This window comes from Antechinus flavipes, chromosome 1 (assembly GCF_016432865.1).
Source record: "Antechinus flavipes isolate AdamAnt ecotype Samford, QLD, Australia chromosome 1, AdamAnt_v2, whole genome shotgun sequence".
In the NCBI taxonomy this organism is placed as follows: Eukaryota; Metazoa; Chordata; class Mammalia; order Dasyuromorphia; family Dasyuridae; genus Antechinus; species Antechinus flavipes.
In genome coordinates, this window is record NC_067398.1 from 131,606,020 (window position 1) to 131,627,337 (window position 21,318).

Genomic DNA, 21,318 nt, shown 5'->3' on the forward strand with positions numbered 1-21,318 from the left:
TGACATGGTCTTTCATTTCAAGGGACTTATAATCTAATGAAGGAAAGACAAATATGGAAGTCATGATGATACAATGGAATGTGAGAATAAGCATAAAGCAATATAGACAAAGTACAGTAAAAAATCTGAGAAAGGAGAATTCACTTTCTGTTGTAGGGATGAAGAGGAGAAATGAAAATCACAAGGGAAAAGGAGGTAGTATCATCAAAATTGAGACTTAAAAGAGGGAAATATTTCAATAAATTGACACCAGGAGAGGAAATCCATTGAAGATATGGAAGATGGCATGTTCAAAGATATGGAAAGTAGAGGGGACAGAATGGACACAAGAGGAATGATGCAGTTTGCTTTGAACATGAGTATGTAAAGAGAAGCATATAGCATAAGGTTGAATAGATAGGGAAGAATTAGAATATCAGAATTAGTAGTTTGTACTTTATTTGACAGTTATTGAGAATTGATTCTTAGTAGAGTAATAATATAATAAAGATTCTTAGTAGAGTAATAATATAATAATACATTAGAAGGGGAATCTAACTAATGGAGGGAATGGACATTTTGGAGATGGGATGAAAAGCAGGAAGGAAGAAAACCCATTTAAAAGATAAATACTACAATCTAAGGAAGTAGAAATGAAGGACTGGATTTGCTTCATTGAAGAAAAGCTTAGAATATTTTCTTTTAACTTATCCTCTTTTTCAAACTATCACAGAATTGCATTTTATGATTATGCCAAAAGATAGGTTCCATTTTCCCTTACCCTCAAAAAAACAAGGACAAAAAATCTATTAAATAGCTGTGAAGTACAAAAGTCTATGATAATATATTAGAGAGAAAAAAGGGTAAACATAATTGAATTAGAGAACTTGCATTTATTCAAACTTCAAGGATTTTTTTTTCAATTAGATATAAGGTAGGCCATTACTCTTCCACAACATAAAAGAGTCTCATTTGGCTATCAAGTACATTAAGATGTTAAGGACTTCATATTTTGAACAAAAAATTTAAAACGCTGACAGGTTGACTAGTAAAATTAAATTAACACAATTCTAAACTTTCAGAATACATCTATCATAATTGGTTGTCATGACACCCATATAATCCTATAGTTAGTGTCTTCATAGTAATGGGATAAACTGTTATTTCAGTTTTTAGCAGGTAGTGTCAGGCAGAATAGACCATAAAAAGATCGTGTGTTGCTCTTTCAAAAAATTAAGAGAACTCGGAGGCCATGTAGTTTGGCTGTCTTCATTTCGCAGATGTGGATGTTGACAGTGAAATGACTTGCTGAGCTAACAGTCAATGAGATGCTGAGGCAGGATTTCAACTTAGACCTTATTGCAAATACATTGTTGTAGCCACTGTGCAATGCTTCACTGAATAATAATACCAATAGACCAAGTGATTTAACTGTGTAGAGTGAAAATTGACATTTTTAAAAGTAGGAGATTTTTTTTTATTTTATTATTATAGCTTCTTATTTACAAAATATATGCATGGATAATTTTTCAACATTGACCCTTGCAAAACCACTGTTCCAACTTTTCCACTTCTTCCCCACACCCCTTCCCCAAGATGGCAGGTAGTCCAATACATGTTAAATATCTTAAAATATATGTTAAATCCAATATATGTATACATATTTATAGTTATTTTGCTGCACAAGAAAAATCAGATCTAGAAAGAAAAAACCTGAGAAGGAAAACAAAAATGCAAACAAACAATAAAAGAAAAAGTGGAAATGCTATTTTGTGGTCCACACTCATTTCCCATAGTTCTTTCTCTGGGTGTAGCTGTTTCTCTTTTTACTGAACAATTGGAACTGGTTTGAGTTATCTCATTGTTGAGTAGAACCATGTCCATCAGAATTGATCATTGTATAATTTTGTTATTGCTATGTATAATGATCTCCTTGTTCTGCTTATTTCACTTAGAATCAATTCATGTAAGTCTCTTCAAGCCTCTCTGAAATCATCCTGCTGCTCATTTCTTACAGAATAATAATATTCCACAACATTCATATACCATAATTTATTCAGCCAATCCCTAATTATCTTCCAGTTTCTAGCCACTACAAAAAGGGCTGCCACAAACATTTTTGCACATACAGATCCCTTTCCCTTCTTTAAAATCTCTTTGGGATATAAGCCCAGTAGTAACACTGCTGGATCAAAGGGTATGCACAGTTTGATAACTTTTTGAGCATAGTTCCAAATTGCTCTCCAGAATAAGTGGATTCATTCAGAATTCCACCAACAATGTATCAGTGTCTCAGTTTTCTCACATCCCCTCCAACATTTGGCATTATCTTTTTCTGTCATCTTAGCCAACCTGAGAGGTGTATAGTGGTATCTCAGAGTTGTCTTACTTTGCATTTCTCTGATCAATAATGATTTGGAGCACCTCTTCATGTGCCTAGAAATCATTTAAATTTCTCCATCTGAAAATTGTTTGTTCATATACTTTGACCATTTATCAATTGAAGAATGGTTGATTTCTTAAAAATTTGAGTCTATTCTCTATATATTTTGGAAATGAGGCCTTTATCAGAACCTTTGAATATAAAAATGTTTTCTCAGTTTATTGCTTCCTATCTAATCTTGTCTGCATTAGTTTTATTTATACAATAACTTTTTACCTTAATATAATCAAAATTGTCAATTTTGTAATCAATAATGATCTCTAGTTCTTTGGTCACAAATTCCTTCCTCCTCCATAAATCTGAGAGGTAAACTATTCCATGGTCTTCTAATTTATTTATAATATCATTCTTTTTTACCTAGATCATGAACCTATTTTTGACCTTATTAACTTGGTATATATTGTTAAGTGTGGGTCAATGCCAAATTTCTGCCATACTAGTTTCCAAATTTCCCAGCAGTTTTGGGCAAATAGTGAATTCTTATTGTAAAAGCTAGGGTCTTTGGGTTTGTCAAACACTAGATTTCTATAGTTATTGATTATTTTATCCTGTGAATCTAACCTATTCCACTGATCAACTAGATTATTTCTTAGTCAGTACCAAATGGTTTTGATGACCACTGCTTTGTAATATAGTTTTAGATCTGATACAGCTAGACCACCTTCATTTGATTTTTTTTTATTAGTTCCCTTGAAATTCTTGACCTTTTGTTCTTCCAGATGAATTTTGTTGTTATTTTTTCTAGGCCAATAAAATAGTTTCTTGAGAGTTTGATTGGTATAGCATGAAATAAATAGATTAGTTTAGGTAGTATTGGCATCTTTATTATATTCGCTCGGCCTATCCAAGAGCACTTAACATTTTTCCAATTGTTGAGATCTGACTTTATTTGTGTGGAAAGTGCTTTGTAGTTTTGCTCATATAGTTCCTGACTTTCCCTTGGCAGATAGATTCCCAAATATTTTATATTATTGGCAGTTATTTTAAATGGAATTTTTCTTTGTATCTCTTGCTGTTGGATTTTGTTAGTGATGTAGAAAAATGCTGATGATTTATGTGGATTTATTTTGTATCTTGAAACTTTGCTAAAGTTGTAGATTTCTAATAGCTTTTTAGTAGATTCTCTGGGGTTCTCTACATATACCATCATATCATCTGCAAAGAGTGATAATTTGGTTTCCTCATTACCTACTTTAATTCCTTTAATCTCTTTTTCATCTCTTATTGCTAAAGCTAGCTTTTCTAATACAATTTTGAATAGTAATGGTGATAGTGGGAAATCTTGTTCCACTCCTGATCTTTCTTATTGGGAATGGTTCCAGTTTATCCCCATTACATATGATGCTTACTGATGGTTTTAAATAGATGCTACTATTTTAAGGAAAAGTCCATTTATTCCTATACTCTCTAGTGTTTTTAATAGGGATGGGTGTTAGATTTTATCAAATGCTTTTTCTGCATCTATTGAGATGATTATATATGGGTTTTGTTAATTTGGTGATTGATATAATCAATTATGCTAATAGTTTTCCTAATACTGAACCAGCCCTGCATTCCTGATATAAATCCTACTTGGTCATGGTGCATTATCCTGGAGATAATTTTCTGTCATCTCTTTGGAAATATTTTATTTAAAATTTTTCCATACAATTCTGGAGAGCAATTTGAAACTATACTTAAAAAGTTATCAAACTCTGTATACCCTTTGACATGGCAGTGTTATTACTGCACTTATATCCCAAAGAGATCTTAAAGAAGGGAAAGGGATCTGTATGTGTAAAAATGTTTGTGGCAGCCCTTTTCATAGTGGCTAGAAACTAGAAATTGAAAGGATGCCCATCAATTAGAGAATGGCTGAGTAAAGTATGATATATGAATGTTATGGAATATTATTGTTCTATAAGAAATAATCTGCTGGTCATTAGGATGAATACAGAGAGACTTGGAGAGACTTACAAAAGTCTCTAAGTGAAAGCTAAGTGAAATGAGCAGAACTAAGAGATCATTATACACTTCAACAATAATGCTATATGAGGATCAATTCTGATGGAAGTGGCTAGCTTTGGCAATGAGAGGATGCAAATTAACTCCAATTGATCAGTGATGGATACAACCAGCTACACCCAGCGAAAGAACCAGGAAATAAGTGTGAACCACAACATAGAATTTCTGTTGTTGTTTACTTGCATTTTTGTTATTCTTCCTAGGTTATTTTTACCTTCTTTTTAAATCTGATTTTTCTTGTACAACAAGATAACTGTATAAATATGCACGCATATATTGTACTTAACATGTATGGGACTGCCTGCTGTCTAGGGTAGGAGGTGGAGGGAAGGAGGGAATAAGTTGGAACAGAAGTCTTTGCAACATTCAATATGAAAAATTATCCATACATATGTTTGTCAATAAAAAGTTATAATAATAATAAAAAGATTTTTCCATCAATATTCATTAGGTAGTTTAGTCTATAATTTTCTTTTTCTATTTTCATTCTACCTAATTTAGGTAGCAGTACCATGTCTGTGTCATAAAAGGAATTTGGTAGGACTCCTTCATTCCCTATTTTGTGAAATAATTTATATAGTATTGGGGTTAATTATTCTTTAAATGTTAGATAGAATTCACATTTAAATCCATCTGCTCCTGGGGATTTTTTCTTAGGGAGTTGTTTAATAGCTTGTTCTAATTTCTTTTTCTAAAATGGGACTATTTAAGCAATTTATTTCCTCCTCTGTTAATCTAGGCAACTTATATTTTTGTAGGTATTCATCCATTTCACTTAGGTTATCGAATTTATTGGCATAAAGTTGGGCAAAGTAACTCCTAATTATTGCTCTAATTTGCTCTTCACTAGTGGAAAGTTCTCCATTTTCATGTTTAAGACTAACAATTTGATTTTCCGCTTTTTTTTTCTAATCAAATTTATCAAAGATTTATCTATTTTGTTGTTTTTCTCATAGAACTAACTCTTAGTTTTATTTATTAATTTAATAGTTTTTTTAACTTTCAATTTTATGAATCTCTCTTTATTTTTAGAATTTCAAGTTTAGTATTTGATTGGAGGGGATTAATTTGCTCTTTTTCTAGCTTTTTTAGTTGTGAGCCTAATTCATTGATCTTTTCTTTCTATATTTTATGCAAATAATCCTCTAGAGATATAAAATTTCCCCTTATTCCCACTTTGACTGAATCCCACAAATTTTGGTATGTTGTCTCATTATTGTCATTCTTTTGACTGAAATTATTGTGTCTATGTTTTGCTGTTTCACCCATTCATTCTTTAGGATGAGATTATTTAGTTTCCAATTACATTTTGGTCAATTTTCCCCTGGCTTTTTATTGAATGTAGTTTTTATTGCATCGTGATCTGAAAAGAATGCATTTACTATTTCTATCTTTCTACATTTGATTTTGAGGTCCTTATGTCCTAATATATGGTCAATTTTTGTATAGGTCCCATGAACTGCTGAGAAGAAAGTGTACTCTTTTCTGTCTCCATTCAGTTTTCTCCAAAGATCTATCACATCTAACTTTTCTAATATTCTATTTACCTCTTTAATTTCTTTCTTAATTATTTTGTGATTTGATTTATCTAGTTCTGAGAGAGCAATGTTGAGATGTCCCAGTATTATAGTTTTGCTATTTATTTCTTTTTGCAACTCTTTTAAATTCTCTTTTAGGAATTTAGATACTATGCCACTTGGTGCATATATGTTTAGTATTGATATTGCTTCATTATCTATAGTACCCTTTAGTAAGATATAGTTTCCTTCCTTTTCTCTTTCAATTAGGTCAATTTTTGCTTTTGCTTGATCTGAGATCAAGATGGCTACCTCTGTTTTTTACTTCACCTGAAGCATAATAGATTCGTTCCAGCCTTTCACCTTTACTCTGTATGTATACTGTGCTTTAAATGTGTTTCTTGTAAACAACATAATTGTAGGGTTCTGGCTTTAATTCCGTCTGCTATCTGCCTTTGCTTTATGGGAGAGTTCATCCCAGTCACATTTATGTTTAAAACTACTAATTCTGTATTTTCTGTCATCTTATCATCCTCAGATTATACTTTTCTTTTTTGTATTCTCCTTATCCTCCTCCCCATTACTTAAGTTAGGGGCATCACTTGCCTCAAGCAGCCCTCCCCCTTTGGAATCCTTCTCCCTTAAAGTCCTTCCCCCTTTCTTATAATTTTCTCCTACTATTTTTGTATTCCCTTCTATTTATCCTATCCCTTCCCTTTTTGCTTTTCCCCTCCTACTTTTCAGTGAGGTGAGAGAAGTTTCTCTATAAACCAAATATGTCTAATATTTTTTCTTTGAGCCAAATCTAATGAAAATAAGATTCACACAATGTTCATCTCCCTCCCTTCTTTCCCTCAGATACAAAAGGTTTCCTGTTTGTCTACATGAAATATAATTTCTTTCTTTTTACCACCACTTTCCCCCTTTTCTGGTACAATCCCTTTCTACCTCTAGTTCCTTTTTTATATTATAATAATAAGATCAAATCATACATAGACTTTCTACGTATGCACATAACAGAAATACAGTTCTCAAGAGTTCTTTTTACCTTTTTATGCTTCTCTTGAGTGCTATATTTGGAGGTCAACTTTTTTTTTTGCTTAGCTATGGGTTTTTTTATCAGAAATAAATGTAATTCTTCTGTTTCATTGAATGTCCATCTTCTTCCCTGGAAGAAAATGCTCATATTAGCTGGGTAGTTCATTCTTGGCTGCATTCCAAGTTCTGTTGCCTTTCAGAATATCACATTCCAGGCCCCTTGATCTTTTAATGTGGAAGCTGCTAGATCCTGAGTAATTTTTATTGTGGCTCCTCGGTATTTGAATTATTTTTTTCTAACTTCTTGTAATATTTTTTCCTTGGTCTGATAGTTCTGAAATTTAGCCCCCATTTCCTTGGAGTTTTAATTTTGGGGCTCTTTCAAGAGATGTTTGATGAATTCTTTCAATGGCTATTTTACCTCCTGATTCTGTGACATCTGGGCAATTCTCTTTTATGATTTCCTGAAAAATTGTGTCTAGGGCCTTTTTTTTCATCATGATGTTCAGGGAATACAATACTCCTTAGATTATCTCTCCTACATCTATTTTCCAGGTCTTTTGTTTTCCCAAGTAATACTTAACATGTTTTTCTATTTTTTCTTTTTTTTGGTTTTGCTTGACTGATTATTGATGTCTTATTGATTCATTCATTTTCATTTGTTCAGCTTTGATTTTTAATGAATTATTTTCTTCAATTACTTTTTTTTAAACTCCTTTTTGTATTTGTCCAACTGAGTTTTTAAATGAGTTGTTTTGTTCTGTGGAATTTTTTTCCATTTCACAGATTTTTTTAAAGGCATTATTTTCTTTTCCCAATTCACAAATTCTGTTTTCCTGTTATTTACCTTTTCCAATTTACATATTTTGTTTTCCTGGGAGTTCTTTACCTTCTCCATTTCACATTTCAGCCAGTTGTTTTCTTTTTCCACTTTGTCAAATCTTTTAATGAGTTATATGCCTTTGCCAGACCCTCTTTCCAAACCCTTTCCTTACCCCATTTTTCTTCTAGCTCTCTTTAAGATCCTTTTTAATTTCTTCTAGGAGAGTCTTGTATGAGAGGGCCATCTGGAGATAATCAGCTTTTAGTCTCCTCAGGGTTTGAAATCTGCTCTCTTTCAGTATAGAAGGTATCTATAATTAGAGCTCACTTTGCCTTTGTTACTCATTAAAAAAAAAAAAAAAAAAAAAAGTTGGGATCTGCTTTTAGGGTAAGGAGGTTCCAAGCTTCTTCTACAGACCAAGAAGTGACAACAGCTATACTGGAATTGTGCTGAGTCACTCCTGGTTTTGAGTGGGTGTGGTCAGGTCCCATGAGACTCCAGTGCTTTGGGGTTCATTATTTACCTTTTCTGTTTGTGTTGTATGTTTTAAACTTCTCTGCTGACCTATTGCAACTAGGGCAGAGTAGCCAACATTGTGGTAGAGTCCTCCCTGTAGGAGACAGCCCTCACCCCATCTGTTCAGTGTGCCCTGGCCTCCATGCTCTGCCTCTTTGACTGCGCTGGAATCCTCCCATGCTTGTGCCCAATCAAAACAGATCTTTCTGATCTTCAAAATTATCTTCTGGTAATTTGCTGCACTCCCAATATTAGTGGATTCTGCCAGTCAAGCACTATTTCAGAGGCTGAATTTCATAATTAACATGAGGGTAATAGGAGAGCTCGGAAAGAAGCATATGTCTTCTCTGCCATCTTGGCTCCACCCAAAAAAATTTGACATTTTAAATATGGAGTGTGCTTTTTACTTAGTCAATTCAGTAAACATTTTTAAATACTCATTAGGTAAAATGGCACTATGCTTAATGCCAATGATTCAAAAACAAGAATAAGACAGTCCCTGTCTTTATGGAACTTATATTCTACTGGATTCTGTTGATACTTGTATTTATATATTCAGCTCCAGGTTCTCTCCTAAACTATAGTCATGTACGTCTAACTGCTTCAAAAGGCATGACTTATAAACATCTCAAACTCAGCATTTCCAAAACAGAACTCACTGTCTTTATTCCCAAACCTAGTCTTTCTAAATATCCTTATTCCTGTTGAAGAACTATCACCCTTTTAGTTACCCAGGTTTATAACTTCAATGCTATTTTCAAGTCTTTACTCTCACCCTTATATGGTTAAGCAGTTGTTAAATTTATCTCTACCTCCACATATCTTGTTATATATTCCCTCCCTTATAAACAATTCTCATTTAAGGACTTTTAATCCATTTCATCTTAAAAAATGTTTATTTCACTCATGATATTTTGCTATTTGTGATTTGTATTTAGCTAAATTTTGAACAATTAGTTTTAAAATTTCTGATTAAATATAATTATATCATTCACATCTTAGTAACCATCCTAATGACACATGTACAATTATCCTATTATGTTTCAACCCAGTTCTTCAACTCAATTCTTTGACTTCCTTATTGTCATTCAGAATTGCATTTTATACAGTAAATGATAATTTAATATCAGTCAAAATGTTTTCATGTTGTATGCCAAGGCCTACTGAATTAAAAAATAAAAACTTCTTCCCCTCTGTCAGCATGTTATAAATTGATCTACACATGCAGTTGGGCACAAAAGTTGCATAGTGTAGATTACTAGAGTTGGGACCAGGATGCATTTGAATGCCTTGTATACTTAGTAGCTATGTGAGTTTGAAATCAAATAACTTTTCATAATCAATTTGCTCATTTGCAAAATGAGGATAATAGTATCTATAACAACTCATCCAGTCCTTGTAAGGTGTAGTTGAGAGAAGGTATGAAAACTTCTAGAAGTGCAGGAAGAGACAAAGAAAGTGAAAACCAAATTGCTAACATTTGCTGGATTTTGTTGAAAAAGCAAAGGATTTTAAGAAAAATATGATTCATTGTTTGTCTACACTAAAGTCTTTGACTATGTGAATCACCATAAAATGTGGCAAATCCTCAGGGACACAGGAGTACCAGATTATTTTAGTTGTCTCTGAGGAACATATATGTAGGTCAAGAAGTAACAGAACTGAATATAGAATAATTGCTTGGTTTAAAATGAGAAAAAGAGTATGAAGTTGAAGATTATCACCTTTTTTATTTAATTTATATACATAGTATATCACACAAAATGCTAGGCCAGATGAATCAAAAGCCACAATTAAGATTGCCAGGGGGAAATGTCAACACTGATGGCAGAAAGTGAGAAAGATAAAGAAGGATGTGAGAGTGAAAGAAAAAAGTATAAAAGTTCACTTGAAGCTTAATATTAGAAACTAAGATCATAGCAATTGGTCTCATTACTTCCTGGTATATAGGGGGAGAAGAAATGGAAACATTGTCAGATTTTATATTTTGGGGCTCAAAAATTATGGCAGATAGAGGATGCAGCCAATGAAATTCACAGAAATTTGATCCTTAGAAAGAAAGCTATGACAAATCTAGACAGCATACTAAAAAACAGAGATATCACCTTACCAACAAAAGTTCCTATAGTAATAACTATGGTTTTTCTAGTAAGAATGTATGGTTGTGAGTTGGACTATAAGAAAAATTGAATGCTTCAGAATAAACACTTTTGAACTGTAGTGTTGAGAAAGACTTTTGAAAGTCCCTTATCACAGCAAGGAGATCACATCAGTCCAGCCTCTGGAATAAGAACTCACTATTTAAGAAAAATTGCTTGGAAAACTGGAAAATAATATGTCAGAAACTCAACATAGACCTACATCTCACACCCCATATCAAAATAAGGTCAAAATGGCTATAGAATTTGGGCAAAAGAAGGATACCCTAAACAAATTCGAAAAACAAAGGATAATGTACCTCTCATATCTTTGGAGAAAGGAGGAATTTATGCCAAAGAACTAGAGAACATTATGAAAGGCCAAATGGACAATTTTGATTATATTCAATTAAAAAGTTATTGCATAAAAAAACAATAAAAACAACATTAAAAAGGAAGTACAAAGCTGGGGGAAAATCTTTACATCCAATATTTCTGATAAAGATCTCATTTCTAAATTATATAAAGAACTATGTCTAATTTATAAGAATACAAATCATTCCCCATTGATAAATGATCAAAGGATATAAACAGATAATTCTCAGATAACTTAATTAAAGCCACTTATTGTCATATGAAAAAACTCTAAATCATTATTGATTAGAAAAATATAAATTAGAACAACTCTGTGGTACTATCTCACACTTTCAGATTGACTAAAATGACAGGAAAAGATAATGATAAATGTTGGAAGGGATATGGGAAAACTGGGACACTAATACATTGTTGTTGGAGTTGTGAAATGATCCAACAATTCTGGATAACAATCTGGAACTATTCCCAAAGGGCTATAAAATTGTGCATGCCCTTTGACCCAGGAGTGTCATTACTAGATTTGTATCCCAAGAAAATCATAAAGAGAAAAAAGGACCCACGTGTGCAAAAATGTTTGTAGCAGCTTTTTTGTGGTAGCAAAGAAATGGGAAAGGAGTGGATGCCCATCAATTGGGCAAGGTACAATCATGGTACATGAAAGTAATGGAATATTATTGTTCTTTAAAAAGTAAAGAACAAGCTGATTATAGGAAGGCTCCAAAAGATTTACATGAAGTGATGCTGAGTGAAACAAGCAGAAGCAGGAATACATTGTGCAAAAGAACAGCAAGAATATGAGATGATCTACTATGAAAGGCTTGATTCTTCTCAGTGGTTCAGTGATCCAAAGAATCCCAGTAGTCTTAGGACAGAAAATGCCATCTGCATTCAGAAAAAGAACTATGAAGATTGAATGCAAATCAATACATGCTATGTTTACTTTGTTTTTCTGTTTTTTATCTTTCCCATGGTTTTTCCCTTTTGCTCTGATTTTTCTTTCATTACATTATTCATAAGCAATGTGTATTAAAAATAAATAAATACTACACTAAAAAAATGAAATCAGTCAATAGTTAATGAAATTAATTCAGATTATTCACCAAAAGATCAAATACTGAAGCTTAAAGTCTTTGGCCACTTAATAAGAATATAATACTTATTGGAAAAGACTCTGATGCCAGGAAAAAAAAATGAAAGGAAAGGGATGAGATTGATATTGGGTATTGTGTAAGCAATGAATATGAATTTGGACAGACTTCAGGAGATAGTAGAAAAGAAAAGAGCCTGGTGTGCTAAGGTCCATGGAGTCCCAAAAAGTCAGACACAACTGAATAACTAAAGAAGAACATGTAAAAAGACTTCATAAATCTAAAAAAAAGTCCTGTCTATAAATGTCATTTGTTATTGTTATTATTATATTATCATTATTATTATGATTATTAAATCATCATTCACTTTCTTACTTTAAAGGAAGTGAGGAAAATCTCAAATCTTAAATAGGAATATATCCATGTGAGCACGCACACGTGTGTGTGTGTGTGTGTGTGTGTGTGTGTGTGTTCAGTGGCCTTGTTTGTGTCCCACCTAGGGTGAGGGTAGAGAGGAGTGTTCTGAGTAATAATTAGTACTCTTACTTCAGAAGTATCAGAGTAGCCTTCTTTGTTCACATTTGGATGAATAAAAGCTTCTGTCAGGGCTTTGAAACAATGACTAAATGTTAAATCTTTGGCATGAAGAAGCATTGAAAAGACTCCAAAATGAAATTTCATCAATTGTTGAGCAGTACTCTTGATTCCACATTGAAATTAGATGCCTTCCAAAGAAAGGAAGAGGGTTTTAAATTAGGGATTTGATGTAGGAAACTAGAAGCTGCCTATTTTTTCCTCTCTAAATCATCTCTGATTCTCTTTGTATTTAAAGAGATGCTCATTACCCAATGACAATTTGAAGGTTCCAAATTTGAATATATCTATTCACAAGAGAAGTGAGCTAGTAGGTATTTACAAATATTTTAGAAGTAAGATAGAACAAAGGCAATGATAGCATGTTGAACTGATTAGAATGATAGTTCTGGTTCTGCTATTACAAGCTATGTGAATTATTGTGACATTTGGAGCAAGTCATTTTCTTCATATGTCAAATGTATAGGCACTTAGAATTAGAATACATGGAAGCAAGACCCTTTTCTTTCATTTAAAAAAAAACTCTCTTTGACAATAATTTACACATCTATAAAATGGGATATCAATATGGAGTTGTTGTGAAAATGCTTCTATAAACTAATCAGCCCTATAGGATCTGTAACTTTCAACTAGATGATCAACTATGAATTTACTCTCGGTGCCATTTAGAAATGTTGTCTAATTCAGGCTACCATGTAGGGCATTTTAAGGCTTTCTTTCTTGAGGGAAAGACTTAAATGTTTCCATTCATTTACAAGAAATATTCTAACATGTTTAGAAGAATTGCACATTTTAACCTATATTGGATTACTTGTTATCTAGGGGAGGGGACTGGGGGGAAAGGAGGGAAAAAAAATTTAGGAACACAAGATTTTGCAAGAGTAGATGTTGAAAACTATCTTTGCATGTATTTTGAAAATAAAAAGCTATTACTAAAAAAAAAAGAAATATTCTAATTTTTTGTTAGTTATTTTCACTAATGTCTTCTATCCTTTTCAGATTTCGTCTGCCTTGTAGTACTCATTACTGCTGCTTGAAGTAGAAATATGCTCCAACTTCTCCGTAAACATACACAATCTTTGGAGATCCCTTTTGAAATAAGAAACTTATTATAATGAATTGAAATTTATGATTAGAGATTTATAGAAACATTTTTAAAATTATAAAAATAAAAAGAATAGTTCATTTTCCTGAAGAAATAATAATTTGAGGGGGAAAGACTTTTAAAAATCATAAACTAGAATAGCATAGAAAGTTGCCTGAAAACTAGAAGTAATCTGAAGAAAATATAAATCATTTAGAAAGTCTCTTCACATCTACCAGCAATTTAGTAATCCCTTTATAACATGATAAATATATAGTATTGTATTGCCAATTTCCTGACTACCTCCACTGCTAACTTCTTAATATCAAGAGAAACTAATGTAAAATGTGCATATTGTGGTGCTATAGAAAATATCCACTTTCATAACTAGTTCATTCTGCTGAAAAGAAGCCTGCAAAGAACCAGAATGTCATTTAATTGATTGTTAGCTAGGAAGTGTAATATATTTTCTGGCCACCACTGTGAGATTACTCCCTTCTCCTGATATCCCAGGCTCTTCAGTAAATACACATCAAGGCTACTGGCCCCAGATTTATTACAGATCTAGTGGTATCATCCATAATATATTCAAAAATTACTAAAATAGAAAATTACTTATCTTTGCTCTGAGTCCCCATCCCATATCTTGAAAAACTCTGGCTTATAAATTCATTTATAAAATTTAGATAATTCAATTTGTAATGGCCACATGATTTATTAAAGCAACTTCTGCATATATTAAAAAAACAGCTATAAAGAATCCATTTTCCTTAATCAGCTCTGCTTCTTCCACATATAAGCCTTCCAATTAAATAAATGTGGGAGTAGAGAATAAAGAGAAGAAAAGAATAAAGATGCAGTTCTGGAACTTAGTGTAATTTTTTCAGTAATCTCTCACAGAAATAAAGGGAAATCACCAGGGGCTAATGTCGCTTCCCACTGTGGCTTCTCAAGTTCGTGACAAGTGGCAAATCCCATTCAATTTCACTTTTTTCTGGCTTTAAGTTGTTCACACATTTGCCATCCTCAGAACTACATCACTATATTCACTATAGATCTCCATGCAACTAGTTTTATAAGTTCCATCCTAGCTTCTTTGCTGTTTTTTTTTTTAGCTGGGGTTGCAATGGCAACACTGGTGGGGTTGCCACCATAAGCAGCAAGTGGCTATAGATTGCATCCTCATGTGAAGCGGCCAGTATGTCAGAAGCTTCTCTGTTCCCTGTCACCTTGGAAGAAATGGTATGGAAAGGTAAACCCTGACTTCTCTCTCTAGGCAAAGATCTGAAGAAACAAGCTAATGGGATGGAGAGCTAGGCTGCTGCTCTCTGAATGTCAAGATCTCACTTTGATCACCCTGTTCTCGTAGAGTTTTATCTCATTCTTTTTCTTTATATCTCCAGAGCTTGCCACAGAGCCTGGCACATAGTAAATGCAATAAATGTTCATGGATTTATTGCTTGAAACACTTGGTTGATAAGAATTTTGCTGGACTTTGCAGACCCCTACACATTGTCTGAACATCCTCATTTTGCAAGTTTACAGTAAGACATAGCCAAGCATTGCAAAGGATAGTTGAAAACTTTTATCAACAAAACTATGCATTACAAAATATATAATATTCACACATACAATAAAATTTCATGGTGGTCACTTATCTAGCAATGACAGCTTTTCAGAAATCAAAAAATAGAGATGAACTACCTCAGAAATACATACATACACACACATACATGATTATCCTAGATATATATTGCAGGGAATCACTGATAGATATTTTTAAAGTTTCTTTCACCTATTCTTCAATAGAGGCTTGATTTCTTCCAGGAGCAGAAACAAGAGATAAGAGCCATGAAGCTAGCTACTATGCTCAGAGTACTTTCCTCAGAGAAAAAGAAAATATTTATCTGAAATTATATTATCTGCCCCTTAAATATTGTTAGCTTAGAGGAAATTACTCAAGTTCAAATTGATCTCCTGATTATGGTCTCTTGATGAAGAAGTGTCTCCAAATTTTATATTCAAGACTTAATTGTCTTTCAAACAAATTCCAGCAACAAAAAGTAACAAAAACACATAGAGAATAGCAAATAAACCTATTTGTTCATTCATTACCAAACAGAAATCAGAGTTAATCAGATCAACAAAGAGTTTTTAAGGGGAGATTCCTTAAAATATTTCGTGCAGTTAAAGATAAGGACACTATTGAAATGTCATCTCCTGTACTTGTGGGCCTTTTCCCAAAGTCACCTTCTCCCTAAGAGGACGTCTTCCTGAAAAAAATACAAAAGCTTTTATATGAATATTATGGAATATTATTATTCTATAAGAAACGATCAGCAGGATGACTTCAGAAAGGCCTGGAGATACTTGATGCTAAGTGAAGTGAGTAGAACCAAGAGAATATTGTAGACAACAAGAAGATTATGTGATAATCAACTTAAATGGACTTAGCTCATTTCAACAATGAGGTAATAATTCAGATCAATTCCAATAGGCTTGTGATGGAGGGAACCATCTGCATCCTGAGAGAGGCCTGTGGTGACTGAATGTAGATCACAACATAGTATTTTCATCTTTTTTGTTGTTTGCTTGCTTTTTTTCTCATTTTTTTTCCTTTTTGATCTGATTTTTCTTGAGCTGCATAGCGAATGTGAAAATATGTATAGAAGGAGCAGCTAGGTGGTATAGTAGATAGAGCACCAGCCTTGAAGTCTGGAGGATCTGAGTTGAAATCCAGCCTCAGTCACTTAATATTTCCTAGCAAGTCACTTAACCCCAGTTGCTTCAGCAATCATACACATACACACACACACACACACACACACACACGAGAATTGCACATGTTTAACATATATTGGATTATTTTATGTCTAGGGGAGGGGAAGAAGGAGAAGAAAGGAAAAATTTGGAACATAAAGATTTGCAAAGATGAAAACTATCTTTGTATGTATTTTGAAAATAAAAAGCTAATATTTTAAAAAGAAAAGAAAAAAATCATGAAGCCATGTATCTTCTTTCAGAGCTAGAAAATCAGGATCAGAAGATCCCAAGCTGCTGCCAACTCTACTCCTCACATAGACATGGAGTAATCAATTTGCAGCAAAAAAGAATCTTCTGAAATTGGGCTTTGAGTTCCTAGTTACACTTATTTGCTCAGAACCTAACAAATCTAACAAAATTCATTAGTTGTTTTATTTGCCACAGAAATGGCAGAAGGAATTTTCACAAAATCAGGAGATTAAGAGGTAATAGAAGTTGCTTGAGAAGACACACTGAAGGACTGTAACCTCCCCCTCTAATACATGTATAAACATATGTACATAAAAATCTATGTACTTTTATGAAAATATGAGAATTAGAGACAGAATGTAAAGTTTTTGAGGGCAGATATTATTTACTTAAGAATTGTATAAAGTTCCTTTCATATTATCTTTCCCCAAAGATTTTTCCTGTTTTTTATAATTGCTTCTTAAAAGCAAAGCTTCTACCTGTATGTGCCAAAATGTTTGTAGCAGCCCAGTTTGTAGTGGCTAGAAACTGGAAAATGAATGGATGCCCATCAATTGGAGAATGGCTGGGTAAATTATGGTATATGAATGTTATGGAATATTATTGTTCTGTAAGAAATGACCAGCAGGATGAATACAGAGAGGACTGGCGAGACTTACATGAACTGATGCTAAGTGAGATGAGCAGAACCAGGAGATCATTATACACTTCGACAACGATATTGTATGAGGACATATTTTGATGGAAGGGGATTTCTTTGACAAAGAGACCTGAGTTTCAATTGATAAATGATGGACAAAAGCAGCTACACCCAAAGAAAGAACACTGGGAAACGAATGTGAACTATCTGCATTTTTGTTTTCCTTCCCGGGTTATTTATACCTTCTGAATCCAATTCTCCCTATGCAACAAGAGAACTGTTCGGTTCTGCAAACATATATTGTATCTAGGATATACTGCAACATATCCAACATATAAAGGACTCCTTGCCATCTAGGGGAGGGGATGGAGGGAGGAAGGGAAAAAAAAATTGGAACAGTAACGAGTGTCAATATAAAGTAATTATTAAATAAAAATTTAAAAAAAAGAAAGAAAAAAAAAAAAAAAAAAAAAAGCAAAGCTTCTTAAACTGCAGATCACAACCCCATATGGCCCTAATCTGAATGTGGGAGTTTAAAAAAAATTAGCAACAGTAAAAGGTAACAAATATTTCACCAAACATATCCATCTCATTTATAAGCATATTTGTGTTCATTTTTAATAAATGGTAAAATTATATGTACACCAAAGAACTGCTTTAAAATAAATTTCTTTTTGACTTATTATCAGTAAATGTTTGATTTGGATACCTATTTTATATGTTTACATACTTGGGGGTCATGTAAAAATTTCTCAAATGAAAAGGAGTCATGTGTGGAAGAAGTTTAAAAAGCCCCATGCCAAGGTAATTTTTTACAACATTATCCCTTGTACTCACTTCTGTTCCGATTTCCCCCCTTCTTTTCTCCCCCCTTTCCCTAGATGGCAAGCAGTCCTATATATGTTAAATATGTTGCGGTATATCCTAGATACAATATATGTATGCAGAACTGAACAGTTCTCTTGTTACACAGGGAGAATTGGATTCAGAAGGTAAAAATAACCCGGGAAGAAAAACAAAAATGCAAATAGTTTACATTCATTTCCCAGTGTTCTTTCTTTGGGTGTAGCTGCTTCTGTCCATCATTGATCAATTAAAACTGAGTTAGGTCTCTTTGTCAAGGAAATTCACTTCCATCAGAATACAACTTCATACAGTATCATTGTTGAAGTATATCATGATCTCCTGGTTCTGCTCATTTCACTTAGCATCAGTTCATGTAAATCTCTCCAAGCCTCTCTGTATTCATCCTGCTGGTCATTTCTTACAGAACAATAATATTCCATAACATTCATATACCACAATTTACCCAACCATTCTCTAATTGATGGGCATCCATTCAATTTCTAGTTTCTAGCCACTACAAACAGGGCTGCCGCAAACATTTTGGCATATACAGGTCCCTTTCCCTTCTTTAGTATTTCTTTGGGATATAAGCCCAGAAGTAGCACTGCTGGATCAAAGGGTATGCACAGTTTAATAACTTTTGGGGCATGATTCCAGATTGTTCTCCAAAATGGTTGGATTCGTTCGCAATTCCACCAACAATGTATCAGTGTCCCAGTTTTCCCATATCCCCTCCAACATTCATCATTATTTTTTCCTGTCATCTTAGCCAATCTGACAGGTATGTAGTGGTATCTCAGAATTGTCTTAATTTGCATTTCTCTGATCAATAGTGATTTGGAACACCCTTTCATATGAGTGGTAATAGTTTCAATTTCATCATCTGAAAATTGTCTGTTCATATCCTTTGACTATTTATCAATTGGAGAATGGCTTGATTTCTTATAAATTAGAGTCAGTTCTCTCTATATTTTGGAAATCAGGCCTTTATCAGAACCTTTAACTGTGAAGATGTTTTCCCAGTTAGTTGCTTCCCTTCTAATCTTGTTTGTATTAGTTTTGTTTGTACAAAGGCAAAAAGCCCTGTCTTAAACTTACTCAGCTTCATTAACCATTTCTAGTCTACAGAGTGGCAATTAGGTGTTGTAATGGCCTAGAATTACAAAGACTCATTTTCCTAAGTTGAAAGCAGTCCTTAAAGACCAGTTATATGATCCTGGGCAAGTTATTTAAGCCTGTTTACCTTAGTTTCTTCATCTGGAAGATAAAATGGAGAAGGATATGGCAAACTATTTTAGTATCTTTGCCAAGAAAAACCTCAATGGGATCATAAAGAATTAGATACTACTAAAGAAAATGACTAAACAATGACTGTACAGAAGCTTTTTGTCCATCTGTCCTTGACATTATCTAATTAACACTGATTCAGGCACGGGTAAACTAAATAATCTCTAAAGTTATTTTCAACTTTGTTATTTTTGCAGTAGAAATTATTTCCAATAAGACACAAAGAGAGCCAGGCTGAACAATTCCCAGAATCATAAGTATGAGTAAGAAGACAATACATACTAATTGGATATAAAAGAATAAAATCTCTAATCTAAAATGGGACAGCAGAAATGAGAAAGTAGCATCTAGTTAGGGATCCTTCAGCAGCTACTTCAATTGAGGGGTAGAATATGAGGCCACAATGGGTATCAAAATTCCCTTTATTTGCTAAGGAATACACAAACATATTTTTCTCCAAGATTCAAAGATCATTATTATTTTTTTAAATTCCCTGCCCTGGACTGAAATATAGTATCCTAACCCTTTAGTGTAGAATTCAAGATCTATAATCTGATCTAATTTAATTTTACAAATTTAACTTCAATAATTTTCCATTCAAGTATGAATACATTGTTACAAGTAGCTCAGTCTGCTAGCTGTTCTTGAACAAATCATGAATATTTCTGACTATGTCTTTACAGATATTGTTGCTTTCATTAGGACATAAGGTTTTTGAGAGCATTTGTTTAGTTTTTATCTATTTACCAGTATTTACCACAGTATCTCAGATATAATAAATCCTTGCTGATCAATTGATTACTACTGAATCTCCTTTTTTTTTTTCTTCCTGATTATGTTATTATAAGCATCTTTCAAATTTCAGATTAAGGCCTCTTTTTTCCTATGAAGATATCAATGGGAGCTAATATTGCCCACGGAGTTCTCTTTGCCATAAACTCATACAAACGTTTTCTGAATGCTGAGAGGCCTAGCACAATGTTATATACACATATGAGATATTCCGCAAATATTTGTTGAATTGGATTGAATCTATATGACAATGTTGAATATGCAAAAACAAAAAGCATATATTTGTCCATGTTTCTTATACATCCTTATACATATAAAGTCACACATATACAAATACACACACATACACAAACATACACACACATATACACACACAGTATGATTAATGCAAATAATGAATTCTTTAAAGTGGGCTTGTTATTTGAATTCTCACTACATATTTCCATTGAGCTGGAGACAGTTAACATATTTTATAGAATTATAATTTCAAAAAGAGTGAATTTGAATACATTACCACTTCAAATGATTCATTATTCACATTAATTAGAATGTATTTGTATATATATATTAGCAGTTAGTAGAAATTTTCCTTCCTTTTATTTTTCCTTTGGTTTATAATGTAGCAATAAGGAAAAAGTCATCTTTCAATCATGGAATGATTCATCATCATGGAATGTAAATATATAAAATCAGCCTTATGTTACTTCCAAAGCCCAAGATAATTCTATTAATAAGTGCTAGGGGAAAAAAAAAAACTAGAGCCAAAATTGCATTATGTTATACATACATCTTTTTTTTTTATGCTAACAGTCTCTTTATTCTGCTCTATTCAAAAAACCAAAGAATATTTGTATTTCCTCTGACCTATAACCCCTATTTCAAACTGAAAATTCATAAGCTATTTATGCTCTCCAAGACTTTACTAGTGGAAAATTTGGTATGGGATTGTGTACTTAGAACAAAGTGATTCAGTTCATCATCAGGTAAGGAGGCAAACAGGAAAAGAGCTATAAGGAGAGATGCTGAAGTCATCCACAAAAATATCTGTACATAATCAGTATAAGATGATATAAGATTAAGGGTTAGTCATATACAGTTTCTTTTCTCAACCACATATATATATATATATATATGTGTGTGTG